Here is a 17,846-nt window from a genome sequence, read left to right as displayed (position 1 = left end):
GACAATAAACGATGAGAAAAAAACGCGCAAGGGTGCATCTTATCATCCGTGGGTGAGCACTGGGAAAGAACCGCTCCTACCCCCACCTCTGATGCGTAAACCTCCACCACAAACTGACGTGATGGATCAGGGGCTACAAGAATGGGAGCTGAAACGAAGCGGCTCTTGAGGTTGGTAAATGCAGCCTCAGCTGCACCAGACCACCTGAACGTCGTTTTGGTGGAGGTCAAGGCAGTCAGAGGAGCGGCTAGTTGGCTGAAATTGCGAATGAAACGCCGGTAAAAATTGGCGAACCCCAGAAACCTCTGTGGGGCCTTACGGGAATCTGGAGTTGGCCAATCCACCACAGCCTTAACCTTGTCAGGATCCATGCGCACACCCTAGGAGGAGATGATATAACCCAGAAATGGAACCGACTGTGCATGGAACGAACATTTCTCCGCCTTGACAAAAAGCCCATTCTCTAACAGCCTCTGGAGCACTCGTCTGACGTGCTGAACGTGTTCCTGGAGAGAAAAAGAAAATATCAATATGTCATCCAGGTAAACATATATGAACTGATCTACCATATCTCTCAGCACGTCATTCACGAGTGCCTGGAAAACTGCAGGGGAGTTAGACAGCCCGAAAGGCATGACCAAATATTCAAAGTGACCCCTGGGGGTGTTAAAAGCAGTCTTCCATTCATCCCCCTTCCTTATGCAAACCAAATGATAAGCATTAAGTAAGTCCAATTTTGTGAAGACGGATGCTCCCTGCAACCGCTCGAAGGCTGAAGACATCAACGGCAAAGGATAGGTATTCTTTACCGTGATGTTGTTCAACCCTCGGTAGTCAATACACGGTCGCAGAGAACCATCCTTCTTCCCCACAAAAAAGAACCCTGCCCCCGCTGGAGAAGAGGAAGGGCGAATGAACCCGGATGCCAGAGAATCAGAAATGTATTTCTCCATGGCCACCCTTTCTGGAGCAGAAAGTGAGTATAACTTGCCTTTAGGCGGAGACATACCTGGCAGTAAATCTATAGCACAGTCATAGGGACGATGCGGAGGGAGAGAAGCAGCCCGGGACTTACTTAACACTTCCTTCAGGTCAAGATACTCACGTGGCACGTTAGATAAATCCGGGTGTTCATCCTGAAACACAGAACAAGACACAGAAGAACACGCAGACATTAAACAGAAGCATGACAAAATTCACTCCAGGAGAAAACAGTTAATATGTGGGTTATGGAGTGCCAGCCAGGGATGACCAAGCACCACAGGAGTAGAAGGAGTGTCAATCAAAAGAAAGTCAATGTTCTCTGAATGATTATCAGAAGTGACCAGTCTTAAGGTGACAGTAGAGTGTGTGACGGAGGGTAAAAGTTGACCATTAAGTGCAACCACAGAAATTGGCTTGGAGAGCGCCACCACTGGTATCTGGAGTCTGTGTACCAGATCAATATCCAAAAAATTACCTTCGGCTCCTGAATCTACTAGAGCCTCAGAGTCGAAATTCTGAGTCTGCAGTCTTAAACTTACTGGAAGATGAGTGGCAGAAAAAGAGGATTCAGTCCGTGCAATCCCCACTCTTACCTACTAACGGGTGCTGGCTTTTACTGAACACTGCAGTGCAATGTGACCGGCGTTTCCACAATACAAACATAATCCCCACTTTCTCCTCCTCTGTTTCTCCCGTGATGATAAACGAGACCTGCCCAGTTGCATGGCCTCAGGATCAGGAAGAAATGCTGTAGTTTCGTCAGGAGAATTAAAAGTAGGATTAGGTGTAGATGTAATGTTGGCACTGACTCGCGGTGACCGACGACCTCGTCGACGTAGTCTGGTATCCACATAAACCGCCAGATCAATCAATTTATCCACCCCGGCGGGTAATTCCAAGACGTAAATCTCATCCTTTATGTACTCAGATAGTCCGTGTAAAAACATGTCCCATTGAGCTTCGGCATTCCAGCCACACTCTGCCGCCAAAGTACAAAATTCAATAGAATAGTCTGTTACCGTACGTTCCCCCTGTCGCAGCTCTGCAAGAAGACGCGCCGCGTCTCTGCCCGAAGCAGCGCGATCAAAAACCTTTCTGAGTTCATTAGAGAAAGTTTGAAAGGACGCACAACACGGAAGTCTCTGCTCCCGAACAGTCGTTCCCCAGCTGCCCGCTCTTCCCGCGAGTAAAGTGATCACAAAGGCCACCTTGGACTTCTCCGTTGGAAACGCGGAAGGTTGAAGCGAGATGTATAATGAGCATTTGGCCAAAAAGGGACGACACAACTGGGACTCACCTGAGTAGAACGCAGGAGGCGGAAGGTGGGGTTCAGTGGAACGAATGGACTGGATCACTGGAGTCGGTGGATATTCTGTTGTGTGTTGTTGAGAATCACCAGCCTCAATACTTAATTGCTGTACCTGTTTCGTTAGTTCAGAAACATGGGTGACTAGCGTCTGTATAGCACGACCCGTGGCCATAGTCTGTTCCTCCTGTTGCTGGAGATGAGCATCGCTCCTGGCCAGTACATTCTGCAATTCCGCCATGCTTGCTGGATCCATTTATGGTCGGTTCGTTCTGTCAGAATGAGAGTTGTAGATCCAAATGCAAGCAAGCAGTTTATTGAAGACAGGTTGAAACAGGGATAATACTCAAAACACCACGTATAGCAGGCGGGCGACCAGGATACAATTTCTCAGGAGAGGATAAGTGATATGAATTAACCCAGCGCGGATGCCAAACAGGAACTGGATGAAGGGAACTCCAAACGATCTCCAGAAGTCTGGAAACACAGACGAGATCGAAGAAATACCTCTGTAAGGAGACTCAGGCACCAGAACTGGGTAAGAGAGCACAAACAAGAGTGAAGAACCGACACCAAGCAATAATCAATCCCGCTAGATATAGGCAGCTAACAACAGAAGTAACTAGCTGCAGCTGCGGGCTGATTAAGTGATCAGCTGGTTACTAAGCAACAAACAAGCACTACACACTCAGACCCCACAACAACCAACAGATACACAAAATGAACACACGGATCGATGAACCGTGACACCCTGGTTTAAAATTATGATTAAATTCCACCCATCTTAACAAATGTATCTGATTTTTTAGGTTATACTGCTAGTTTAAAACATATCTCAAGTGTAGTAACTGATATTTGATCCAGATTCTTTTTTTTATGCCAGCGTTTTTTTCTTTATCACCTAAAAGGGACTGTATAGGTAAACTCTGGTTTGTGAGTTCTATATCTTTGCATTTCGATATGTAGCTAGGGTTACACAGGCATATACATGGTCTAATTTGTGCTGCATAAAAATATTCCAGTAAATTTGGCAGGGCTAGTCCTCCTTTGTCTTTTGCTAGATGTAATGTTGTGTATCTTATTCAAGTTTTTTCCCCCTCCCAGATAAATCTTGAAATCATCCTATCCCAAGCCCTGAACTGAATCTTAGGGATCAATAATGGTAAATCTTGAAAAAGATACAATAATCACGGGACAACATTGATTTTCACAACCTCTATTCGCGAGCTGAATTCCATAGGTAGAGTCGACCATCTCTAAATGTCTCTTTGGATGTCCTTATTAATAATATTATAATTATTACAGTTTTCTGAATATTCTTTTGTTAGAATTACCCTCAGGTACTTGATGTGCTTTGTATCCCATTTTAGGTTATATTTTTGTCTAATTAGTTGTGATGGGAATAATTAAATGATAGAACCGGAGGTTTTGAGACATTTAATTTATATCCAGATAGTTTCCCATAATCTTCCAGTAGGTTCATAAAAAATGGGAGAGCAGTTACAGGCTCCTTAAGATAAATAATAACATCATCAGCAAACAACCCAATTACATGATGGTCATCTCCAATTCTTATCCCACCCAATTCCTCACTTTGCCTTACTGCTTGGGCCAAAGGCTCAATATGAAGAGCAAAAAGAGTGGGGCTCAAACAGAAGCCACGTCTTGTACCCCTACTTACATTGAAAGTGGCTGTCAAATGTCCATTAACTTTGATTCTGGCTGTTGGTTCTGAATAAATTGTTCTAATACACTTTACTGAATTTTCACTAAATCCAAATCTTTCAAGCACCTGGTACAGAAAGGCCCAGTTGACACTATCAAATGCCAAGACTCTTTAATATTCTCATCGCTATAACATGTAGGGCCCTATCTTGCACCCAGCGCAATTGACTTTGTACACTGACGCATGTATCATTACTATTTTGCACCTGACGCACAGCAGACTTTTCCCTTGACAGACACACGTCGGTAAATTAGGGAATGAACTTGCACTCCCGGGGGCGGTTCAGCGAAAAGAGGAGGCATGTTCCGGCGCAAACATTCCCTGGTGCTATTTTGCAGTTACATAAAACAATTCCGCCACAGACCAGGAAGAACCTAATCTAAAGTCAGTGGCGTGTTTTCAGTGGCGCGTTCAGATTACTCAATTCTATTCTATTTCAAGGGCGCATGCTTGGCCATAACGTAGCGTGTGCACAACATGCATACACTTCGCCATGGAACAAGTGCGCCTGCTCTAAAAGGGAATGTGAGATGATGCTCTGATTGGCTTATTTCACGTTTCGCCCAAACCACACCTATGAGTAATGTAGCTACTTCAGACCAACCCATTTTAGATTTGCGTCGCAAGAGTCATTTATCCCACCGGTATAATAGCAACAGTGCCTGAGATTCGCCCACGAAGTTACTTGCGTTTCGCGTTTGAGGCCACATTTACACATAGCCGGGTATTTAGAGAAACAAATACCCCACCCTCTGTTTTCAATAAAAACATCGTGCACACAAGATTGTTTCAAAAAAGTTGTCATTTACATCAACCCGCATAAATATGCCGTCGAGTGCCATCATAACTATGCCAAACCTATGGGCGGCCTGTGGACCACCTGGAACTTAAAAGGCTGTAGAGCCAAATACCAACGGGTGATCCGCACATTGGTATCCTTCATGCGGTGGAGCCACTGGAGGGGCACGTGGTCCGAACAGAGGGTGAATTCCCGTCCCAGCAGATAATAGCGGAGGGTGAGGACGGCCCATCTGATGGCTAGACATTCTTTTTCAATGGTGCTGTACTTAGTCTCTCTCTTCGAGAGCTTGCGACTAATGTACAGCATCAGCCGCTCCTCTCCCTCTATCTCCTGGGACAGGACCACTCCCAGCTCCCTGTCCGACGCGTCAGTCTGCAAGTCAAGTCAAGTCATCTTCATTTATATAGCGCTTTTAACAATGTAGTTTCTTCCAAAGCAGCTTTACATTGATAATAGCAAATTAAAGTAAAGTGTTTTGGCTTTATAGCAGCTCTAGAATAAAGTTATTGTCCAGCTAAAGTTAGTTTGATTGATTCACTTCCGTCGCAACAATCATTAGTTATTAACTTAGGGGCCGCTAACACAACACCGTTTTAACAGAAAACTCTTAAGTTCTTTCTGCGCAAACTTCAAAAACGCGAACCAGTGAGAACGCTGATGGCGTTCAGTCTATAGGTATGCGCGTTTGAATATATGTGACCCTGGATCACAAAACCAGTCTTACAGATGGTGGACAACCAGAATGAGACTTTTACCGCCGCCTTTCCCGCGGTGGCAAAATTGGAATGTGTATTTGCTACCTTTTACCGCTGAGTGGCGCTGTAATCACAGACTTTGAAAAGTGTCAGTTTATTCTCTTTATGACGTAATCTGCCGCGGCAGTAATCTGAGCTGAGGTCACAGATAAATTCAAGATAAATATTGTGGTTAAACGAATTCAAATTCATTAAATTTAAACAAAGTAGACACACGTTAACATTGTGTGCCCAGTTTTTCTATAATTTAGAAAGGCTATGTCAATAGGTTACTTGTCATTTACTTCGTGTTATTTTAATGTGTTTGTAGATTTATTAACTGAAACATAACAGTGAAATAAATTAAAATAATTTACCGTAAAATTAAAACATTTTCAGGACTTGCAGTTACTAACCGATGTTAGTCGGTTTAAGCATTCTTTGTTATATTCAGAATTAAATAGGCTTACATGTTGTTATGATTATTAATTGAATTCTTTAATAAATAATCCACCACAATGCCTCTTACTGCCGCAGCAAAAATAAACTAGTCGAATTTCAAAGTCGTTCGCGAAATGACTAGGCTATACCGGGTGGCGCAAGTGACAGGGCAAAACAGCAGCAACTGCGGCATTTTAAAAGGTAGGCTAAGTTTCCTATCTGTTTATTTAAAAAAAAAAAAAAAAAAAAAAAACGGCGCAAGATCTGATTGAATATGTAAAAATATAAACAAACAAAGCAGAGAATAAAACAAACTTTTAGGGAAAAAATATAGGCCTATTAGGCTATGCTACAACAGAATTGGTTAACATTAACGAAAGAAAAATATGTAAAAATACATTTCAAACAAAATAAAACAAAACAAATTCGTGGCCGAGTGGTAGGCTATAACTTACGTTTCAATAATTCAGATGACACGGGTTCAAATCCCGAAAAAACATGGGCTACTTTTTTATTATTAATCAGAGATTTGATAGTTCTAAAATATTGCTACACCATATTGTTTTTTTCTCCTATAGCCTATATTAAATATTTTATATTTCTAAAATAAAATTACCATTCATTTCCATTTTACATTAGGGACAATTTTTATCCAAACAGAATGGCTGAATTAACATCTGCATAATAATAATAATAATAATAATAATAATAATAATAAATAAATAAATAAATAAATAAACAGCACAGGGTCTTGTAAAAACACTTTTTTTAAATTTTTTCGACACATAATTTCGAGACAGTAAATTGCCAATGTTAAAAAAAATAAACAAATAAAAAAGAATATAACAAACTTTTAAAACAGAGAAAATAGTAGACCTAGGCTATTCAGATGATAGCTCTGTGGTCAATGCATTAACAATAGCCTCTCGGAGCTTCAAACGATCTGAGATCGAATCTCAGTGTAGCCGACAGTGTTATGTTTTTCCGTTCTTGATGCTTAAATATGCATCTGTTTATTAAAGTCAATCATCTTGTTTAATTATCAATTGTACATTACAACATAAATTTGCTACATTCCAGTTGAGCCGCTGCAAAGATGACACATCTGATGAAGGAAGACTGTCAGCCGATTGCACCAGAAAATGAAGATGATGAAGCTCGTCTTTAACCCTAAAACCCTATTGGGGACAAATGTGGGCAAAATTATTTTGATTTATTTTTAAAAAATACTTCCCTTGATCTGAGCGGTACAAGACTTGGCTACTTTTCCTAAGTTTGCCACCTGAACACACACACAAAAAAATGACTCGATTCTACAGTGTTAAGTGGGTGAAAAAAAAAAAAAAACTCCTTAATTGTCTGTTCGTGGACAAAAATGGGCACCCATAGGAATGAATGGGAAAAACTGTAATATAGAGCATTCTTGTTGTTTTTTTGTAAAAAAAAAAAATCAATAAATCCAATACAATGTATATCTAACATACACACAAATGAAGGGCTGATCCTGTACAACATTCTCAACATGGCAAAAACTCTCACTCATACACACACACACACACACACACACACAAACACACACACAAACAAACACAAACAATGCATTCAATGAGCCTATGACAGAGCTGGGCTTTTTTATATATATATAAAAACTCACTCACACATACAAAAACAAAGAATTGAATGAGCCAATGTCTGACCATGTTTTTTGGTATGATCCAATCATCCACCTGGCTCATCACCCTCTCTCTCTCACACACACACACACACACACACACACACACACACACACACACACACACACACACACACACACACACACACACACACACACACACACACACACAAACACAAACAATACATTCAATGAGCCTATGACAGAGATGGGCTCTTTTTTTTTTTTTTTTTTTTTTTTTTAAATAAAAACTCACACATACAAAAACAAAGAATTGAATGAGCCCATGTTTTTTGGTATGATCCAATCATCCACCTGGCTCATCACCCTCACGCACACACTCAGGCACACTTCAGAGTCAGATCAAAGTGCTACTGTCATATTTATCTAAGCATATTTTGGCATCTTTGTCTCACCTAACACAGATATATTTTTTTAAATTACAATTTTAACTTGTGATAGTCAAAAACTTAAGAGGTCAAATTAATTTGATATAGTGGTTCATAGAGTTATATGCACATAGAGTTCACAGCCTTTATGCAGCAATTGAGTACTATAGCCATCTAGTGGCTATTGATATTATTGTTTTTTTTTCTTAATTTAATACCAATATAAGACACCAGATGACAGCAAAAACACTTCATCTTTAGGTTTTAACTCTCAGAACTCAGTGGAATGATATTTTTAATGTAGTTAAATAAATATTAAAAAATAACATAAAAATAAGCATAATTTACAAAGAAAATGTGGTATTTTAGAGGTAAATAAATTCAAAAATACCCCCAAAATAAAAAAAACCCACCATAAATGGATAGAATAAATTTTATCGAAGACAGTGATATAACATTTATAATAAATGAAAAAATTGTATCACACCTGAGACCTCTGTGCCCACATTTGTCCATGAACGAACAATTAAGGGCTGTTATGTGAATAGGGCATGAGGGTTAATCTGCTAAATTATTTTTTTGTGTGTGTGTGAATCATTCACGAGATTGAGATGACTGACAGTGATACCCGGCCATAGCAACGGAAGACATTTTTCAAAACGGATCGAACAAATCAGAAAAATACTTTCAATACAGTATTGCTTTCAATTAAAAAATAAACAATGAAAATGTAAAAGAAAAAGAAAATTAATTAAATTTGAAAACCCATCGCACATTTCAAGGTATGAATAAAGTGTCGGGACAGTTTATTTATTTAAACAGGGTTGCATCGATAGAGTTTATTCCCTTTGTGATGCAAAATAAGAAACACAGAATCTTATTCTTGCAACATTTTAAATTTCTATTGTCAAAGAAATTGCAGCTAAATTAAAAAAATTAAAACGGTACAAAACGAAAAAAGTTCAAAGCAACATAAATTAAGAACAGGCGTTTTTCTTTGCCTCTCTCGCGCTGGATATTTTTTTAGTAAGTTTGGTCTCCCTCACTGCGCACGGCGGGTCTTTCTCGAAATTAAGCATTTCAGCGTAAAAAAACACCATACAGCTGATAATACTGTATATGTCGCTGTGTGTCATCCACACAAATCACGAAAGAAAAAACTGTAACAAATAGCTTTTGTTCCTTCAAAGATACAACATGCCTTGCTGAATTCACCTTATAAAACGAGGTTGATCGCGAATTAAAGAGCTCTGTATCTGCTAAATTGAAATTGTGTGTGGAAAACCTTTAAATACAATCAATAAAACTACAATATATAATTGAATAAGATATAGGGCCTACTGTACATGCTATGGACTTTTGGAGATTTTGAGATTAATCCTTAAAAGAATTTTGCCTTTGCCTGCTCATCAGGCTGGCTCCGACACTCTCCATATGAAAGACGGAACATTAACACCTCTGTCCTGCACCCCCACGATAAAGCAACTATTGCCTTCTCCAAACCCCCCACAGGCTAGCTGAGTTTGCAAAACAAAACAAAGAGTTTGCCACTCGTCGTGGTGTGCCAAAACACTTAATTATAAACTTCAATATTTCATTCAAAACAATCTCAAAACGCTTTGTGACATTTTGAAAAGCCGTGGATGCATTACTGCCACTGGAACCATGAACGCAACAGAATACTGGTTCTGATTTTATTGTTTGTCGTTTAAACGTCATATATATATATATATATATATATATATATTTTTTTTTTTTACAGAACTGCTTTTGAAATTATGATTGGAATTATTATAGGCTACAGAAGTAAAGTCATTGTATAATATTTGTTCCTTAGTGTACAATGGAAATGCATGGTGATTTTATTTTGTAAATAGGCTATAAGCAAAAAACTATGTTTTAGAACTAGACAAATCTCTCTGCATCAACAATAGACTATAAAATGCATTAATAGGCTAATATAAAAATATCAGTAGTCCAAGTTAGTTCGGGATTCGAACCCGTGTAATCTAAATGATCGTAATGTAAGTTTAACCACTCGACCACGATTCACTCGTTGCGACATGGCCTAACGTTCCAGTGTGTGTTCGCTCGCAGAGCGAGAAGCGCTCTTCATTCAAATGAACGCGCCGCCGCGTTTGTCGAACACTAATTCAACATGCCAGAATAAAACCTGGCTTTAGAACAATGCATAGCGCCACTCGTCGTGGTGTGCCAAAAAATTTACAATAATTTAGTTTCATTTATTTCAGTGTTAATGTTTGAGTTAAAAAAATCCTCTACAAATTAAATTAACACAAAGTCGGCTATAAGAGTCCTTTATAGGCTACGTAAAAAAAGCAAAGGGGTTACAGTCTTAACATTTAGGCTACTTTGCTTAAATTCGATACATTTATTTTCAGTAGGGCCTAATAAATTTGTAGGGATGTAATTTCAGTATGCTTTACCAACGCTATGTATTCAATTAAAGTTCCAAGAGGTCTGGTCTCTATATTTCCTTCCCAGCTGACACTAATATGCAAGTGCACAGCAAAAATCACAACTTGTGCTTGCTGCGAACGCAAGTTATTTAAGGTGTCTCAACTGTACACAGTCTACTCTACAGTGTGAATTCGTTACAAGGTTTCATTTAATTAAATTAATGTGCAGCAATTTGTACAAATAGAGTCTATATGCCTACTACACTGTTGTAGCCATTAAATAATCTCATTTAGTATCATATTTGTTAAAATATTATAATGTTATTTTTTTCCATCTATGTTGAATATGAAAAGTGAATAGCACGAGTAAGATAGGATGCATTATATTGAGAGATAGATATGGAGTGGGTCAGACATGATTTTGACCACTTCATTAAGTTCTGTTTAGTAGAAAACCTTTCTTTAAAGTGAATTTCGTTTTCTATAAATTGTATCTTAATTTGAATCAATTTTTCATCAACAAATTGCCTGGATTTAATAAGTAAGAGAAGCAAATATAACAGACACTAATCACGGAGGCGCCCGCGCAGTCACTTGCATTGCACGTCAGCTGGAGCACATCTCATCCTGCTAACTTAACGAAACTCAGCGTATGCCTCACACAGACATGATAAATACATCAAATACACAAAGCTTGAAATGTCTTCAAACGAAATAATTCAAAACGAAAAGAAAAAGGCTACTCTCTGATTATGTCTTTATGTGCATTTCTCTCTAGGTGCGTTCACTACAAATATGGCGATCGTCAACTTCATCTTTGCAGTCGACACTGTCAGAAAACACTAGTTTATTGATAAAAATCAATGCACGCATCACCGGATTTACAAATACACATCTTGCTTGTTGCACGCACATGTATATTATGTCGAAAAAAAACGAAATATTATGTTGAAATAACATTATTAATAATACATATTTTAGAATATTTGATTAAATGCTGATTGTTGTGCTTGTTCAATTTAATAAAATTAAAACTCTAATTGTGATAATTAAAATAATTGAAAATTAAATATTTAGTGGCCAAGTTTTGCTAATTTATTATATAGGCTATTATATGCCTATTGCCTATATTAAGTAGGTCATATTAAGACAAGGCATATATTAAGTTATTTTAGCTGTTATGAGAAAAATAAATCTAACGAAATCTCAAATCTAAATCTAATAAATCTAAAAAAAAATTCTAACGCCAATTCAACATGCCAGAATAAAACCTGATTTTTGAACAATGCGTAACGCCACTCGGCCTGGTGTGCCAAAACACTACATTTTAAACTTCAATGTTTAATTCAAAACAATCTCAAAACGCGTTGTGACATTTTTTTAAAGCAGTAGCCTAGCCTATAAACATTAAGGGCATTGAAACCAGGATCGTAACTAAAACGCGTTCCGCATAATCTCTCAAAAATAATGCCACACTACTCCATGTATTTTTTTTAAGGACTGCTTTTGAAATCACTATAAATTACTATGCAATTGTATCGCTCACGAGAGCTCTTCATTTATCTAATTCCTCAATAGAATAGTAAAAATATTCAGCGTCATTGCTCCTAATATCGTCTCTATTTTTAACTTTTGATTCTATTTTTTTCAGTTCTAAAATTGATTCTATCTTTGGTTCTATTCTGTTGTAGCCTAATAGACCTATTTATATATATGAAAAATATGCCTATTAGGCTTAGGGTTTTATATTTAACCCACTTACATTTTAAAATACGGCAATTGCTGCTGTTTTGCACAATGTCCCTTTGCGCCACCTGGCGGTCATTTCGGGAACGACTTTGAAATGCGGCTGGTTTATTTTCAATAGGCAATAGGTAATAGGCATTCTGGTTGTCCACCATCTGTAAGTCGCACGGGTATATTTGTGGCAATAGCCAACAAAACATTGTATGGGTCAAAATTATAGATTTTTCTTTTATGCCAAAAATCATTAGGATATTAAGAAAAGATCATGTTCCATGAAGATATTTTGTAAATTTCCCACCTTAAATATATAAAACATTTATTTTTGTGAGTGGATGCAGCACAATCGCCAATAGAAATGGACAACTTTAACACTAGAACGGCCATGGCGGTCATTTTGACCGTTTTGAATTTTATATCTGCAATAACTTTGTTGAAAAAATAAATACAATCCTGCTGGTACCTGACTTTTCCTAAAAGTGTCTGTATTTTCATTTAAAATGTTTTTCATATAAATTACACATAAGGCAAAAAAACAAATGAACATATTTACCTATTTCGGCCATAGACGGTCATATTGACCGCACGGAATTTCGCGGTATTATTATAGGCTATACCAATATACACAACAATAAAATGTGGTTAAAAATACACTAAACATATTCAACAACAAATCATTTAAATGTAATGATATTCAGAACAGAACAAGAATGAAAAAATAACTATAAACAAGCCAAAATGAAATGCGTTATAAGCGAAAGTGAAAGTAAGCGGCGTTAGGCTCACGTAACTTTCTAATTAGAATCAAAATGTTTCAACATTTGCGATGTATTTGGATGGTAAACTATTTCTTTATTATAGGCTTTGTACTTCACTCACGTTCCAATATCGACGGAAAAAATCATCCTCTTCACATGCGCAAAATGGTACGAATTGTAGGAGCAGTGGAATTTTTATATGTTAGGTTGACTATTTTATTATTATATTTTATTGTGGCTATAATGAACAGGCTGCAATGTCAAGATTGCAATACTGGAATATGGTTGGTGTGTGTGTGTGTGTGTGTGTGTGTCGGCGGGCGCGACGCGATCGAACTGTGTAAACAAATATGGGCTACTCCGTCATTTTGTTCAGGACATCTACGGATATTATTTATTTATAAATGTATAATTAAACTTGTTTAAATGTACAGTTTGGTGTTGTTTTGTTTTTTAAAGACATATTAATACAATAAATGCATTAATCTCTCAATTGGGTATTTATCATTAAAGATATAGAGTTTGGAATATAGCGGTCAAAATGACCGCTTGCGGCAGTTCTAGTAGTTATGGAATTCTGGCACTTCTAGTGTTAAAGGCGATTTTTCTGCACCCTCAGATTCCAGATTTTCAAATAGTTGTATCTCGGCCAGACATCAATGGAAAGATTATGTATTCAGCCATACATCAATGGAAAGATTATGTATTCAGCTTTCAGATGATGTATAAATCTCAATTTAAAAAAAATTACCCATAAGACTGGTTTTGTGGTCCAGGGTCACATATGTGCGCAGGCGTGTAGTCCTTCCCTACAAATCAACCCTCAACATACAAATTGTCTGGCCTTAAAATTAATAATATAGAATTTGTATTGCTTCCACGTAGCCATGCGAACCGGAATTATCCCGACAATGCTTTATCTGTACATAGCTAAAGTGAGGGGAGGGAGGCCTTTACAGGGAAGAGTCTATTTGACATTTCAGGACTGCGCTGTCGTCGCGTCCAGGTGCAGGTCCTTCATCAGATCTGGATCTGGCAGACTGCGGTAAACCTCGGAATAAACAGAGAGACTAATATTACCATAGACGCCATTCTTCTTATGATGTAATGAGTACATCAGGATTTATGGGAAGTGTTTCCGGTTCCGGCTTACCTAATCTATGCAGCCTGACATTGAATTATAAAAGTCTATAATGTGTTATGTGTATGCTAGGTCAAAGAGATGTGTTTTTAATCTAGCTTTGAACTGACAGAGTGTGTCTGCTTCCCGGACAATGTTAGGAAGACTGTTCCAAAGTTTTGGTGCTAAATAGGAAAAGGATCTACCGCCAGCAGTCGATTTTGATATTCAAGTCAAGTCATCTTCATTTATATAGCGCTTTTAACAATGTAGATTGTTTCAAAGCAGCTTTACAGAGATAAACGTATAATTTATGGTAACAGAGATTGTTTTGGCTTTGTAGCGGTTCTAGAAATAGAATACCTATATTCTAGGTATTATCAACTGTCCAGAATTTTGAGATCGCAATAGGACTATAATGCAGAAGGACTATAATGCAGAAGGACTATAATGCGTTAAGAGCTCGCTCAAGTACTGCAGAGCTAAACCATTTAGTGCTTTGTAAGTAATCAGCTATATTTTAAAATGTATACAATGTTTAATAGGGAGCCAGTGCAGTGTTGACAGAACTGGGCTAATAAGGCCATACTTCCTGGTTCTGGTAAGAACTATAGCTGCTGCGTTTTGGACCAGCTGTAATTTGTTTATTAAGCGTGCAGGGCAACCACCCATAATAGCATTATGTCATGAACGCATGAACTAATTGTTCCGTATTTGTCATTTAGAGCATATGACGTAATTTAGATAAATTTTTAAGATGGAAAAATGCGGTTTTACAGATACTAGACATGTGACTTTCAAATGAAAGATTGGTATCAAAGAGCACACCCAGGTTCCTAACCGACGAATAAGACTTGACAGAGCAGCCATCAAGTATTAGACAGTATTCTAGATTATTACGTGAGGAAGTTTTTTGTCCAAAAATTAGAATCTCTGTTTTTTCAGAATTAAGTTGTAGGAAATTACTAGTCATCCAATTTTTTATATCACCTATGCATTCCGTTAATTGGTAAATTTCATCAGGGCGTGAAGAAATATAGAGTTGAGTATCATCAGCATAACAGTGAAAACTAATTCCATGCTTCCTTATGATATCTCCCAAGGGTAGCATGTACAGAGTGAAAAGCAACAGTCCTAGTACTGAGCCTTGTGGTACGCCACACTGAACTATTGATCGATGAGACATCTCTTCATTTACTGCTACAAACTGATAACGGTCAGATAAGTATGATTTAACCCATGTTAATGCAATTCCACTAATGCCAGCATAATTTTCGAGTCTATTTAAAAGAATGTTGTGGTCAATAGTATCAAATGCAGCACTAAGATCGAGTAACACTAATAGAGAGATACAACCACGATCGGATGATAAGAGCAAATCATTTGTAACTCTAATGAGAGCAGTCTCAGTACTATGGTATGGTCTAAATCCTGACTGAAAATCCTCACAGATATAATTTCTTTCTAAAAAGGAACATAGTTGTGAGGATACCGCCTTTTCTAGTATCTTTGACAGAAAAGGTAGATTCGAGATCGGCCTGTAATTGACTAATTCTGTAGGATCAAGTTGCGCTTTTTTAAGAAGCGGTTTAATCATAGCCAGCATAAAAGTTTTTGGTACGTATCCTAATGACAAAGATGAATTAATGATATTAAGAAAAGGATCTATGACCTCTGGAAGCATCTCTTTCAGTAGCTTAGTCGGTATAGGGTCTAACATACATGTTGTTGATTTAGATGATTTAACGAGTTTAACAAATTCTTCCTATTCTATAGCAATGAATGAATCAAATTTTTCCTTAGGGACACTACAATGCACTGCCTGATGCGATACTGTAGTAGACGGTTGCATAGTTATAATTTTCTCCCTGATATTATCAATCTTATAAGTGAAGAAGTTCATAAAGTCATTACTGCTGTGCTGCTTGGAAACTTCTGGGCTTGAATCTTTATTTTTGGTTAGTTTAGTCACTGTTTCAAATAAATACCTAGGGTTTTGTTTATTTTCTTCTAATAGGGTTGAAAAATAAGCAGATCTAGCAGCTTTTAAGGCCTCTCTGTATGCAATCGAGCTCTCTTTCCATGAAATGTAAAATACCTCTAGTTTTGTTTTCTTCCAGTTGCGCTCCATTTTTCTGGCTGCTCTCTTAAGGGCCTGAGTGTGCTCGTTGTACCACGGCGTTGGACTATTTTCTTTAATCTTCTTTAAGCGCAACGGAGCAACTGTGTCTAAAGTGCTGGAAAAGAGAGAGTTAAAAGTTTCTGTCGCCATATTGAGTTCTTCTAAGCTATCTGGGATGTTGAGATGATGAAACTGATCAGGAAGATTATTAATAAAGCAATCTTTAGTGGCAGAAGTGATAGGTCTAACATATTTGTAACACATAGTCGGCTTTGCAGCCTTGGCTAAATGAAGTTTACACAAGACTAGATAATGATCTGAGATGTCATCGCTCTGCTCCAGAATTTCAACGGCATCAACATTGATTCCGTGTGATAATATTAGATCTAGGGTATGATTACGACAATGAGCAGGTCCTGACACATGTTGTCTAACTCCAATAGAGTTAAGAATGTCTTTAAATGCCAGTCCCAATGCATCTTTTTCGTTATCTACATGTATATTAAAATCATCAACAATTATGACTTTATCTGCAACCAGTACTAACTCTGATAGAAAGTCCGCAAATTCTTTGATAAAGTCTATATGGTGCCCTCGTGGCCTGTATATAGTAGCCAGCCCAAATCTCAAACGTGATTTATCATTTACACTATATATTGCTATATTAAGCATCAACATGTCAAAATAATTATATTTGAAACTAGACTTCTTAGTAATTCTAAAAATATTACTATAAATTACAGCAACACCTCCCCCTTTGCCTTTCAGATGAGGATCATGTTTATAACAGTAATCTTGTAGGGTGGATTCATTTAAAGTAATGCAATTGTTTGGTTTTAGCCAGGTTTCTGTCAAACACAGCACATTCAGGTTATAGTCTGAAATCATAGCTTTAACAATAAGTGCTTTTGAAGTAAGGGATCTAATATTCAGCAACCTAAGCTTTATCATTTGCTCATTTGTATTATATCTGTTTTTTATTTGTTGAACATTAATTAAATTTTTACCCTTAGATGGGTTTGGAAGTTTTTTGTATGTCCTAATTCGGGGAACAGACACAGTCTCTTGGTGACGTGAGATAGCTAGCAGACAGTCGGTTTAGCCAGTCTGTCTGCTTCCTGACCTGAGCCCCAGATTGTCATATTTGCGCTCAAAGACTATGTGCCATATTACTAGAGAGAAGAGCAGCACCATCCCAGGAGGGATGAATACCATCTCTTTTCAACAGGTCAGGTCTGCCCCAAAAACTTTTCCAATTGTCTATGAATTCTATATTATTTTGCAGACACCACTTAGACAACCACCATTGAGTGAGGACAATCTACTAAGCATCTCATCAATCCTGCAAACAGGAAGGGGGCCAGAGCAAATTACAGTGCCTGACATCGTACTTGCGAGTTCACACACCTCTTTAACATTAATTTTGGTGATCTCCGACTGGTGGAGTCGAACATCATTTGTGCCAACGTGAATAATAATCTTAGAGAATTTATGATTAGCATTAGCCAGCACTTTTAAATTTGCTTTGATGTCAGGCGCTCTGGCTCCCGGCAAACATGTGACTATGGTGGCTGGTGTCTCTATTTTCACGTTCCGTGTAATAGAATCGCCAATAACTAGGGCACATTC

This window comes from Scardinius erythrophthalmus, assembly GCF_964197995.2.
Source record: "Scardinius erythrophthalmus genome assembly, chromosome: 8".
In the NCBI taxonomy this organism is placed as follows: Eukaryota; Metazoa; Chordata; class Actinopteri; order Cypriniformes; family Leuciscidae; genus Scardinius; species Scardinius erythrophthalmus.
Note: the sequence above shows the minus strand (reverse complement) of the source record.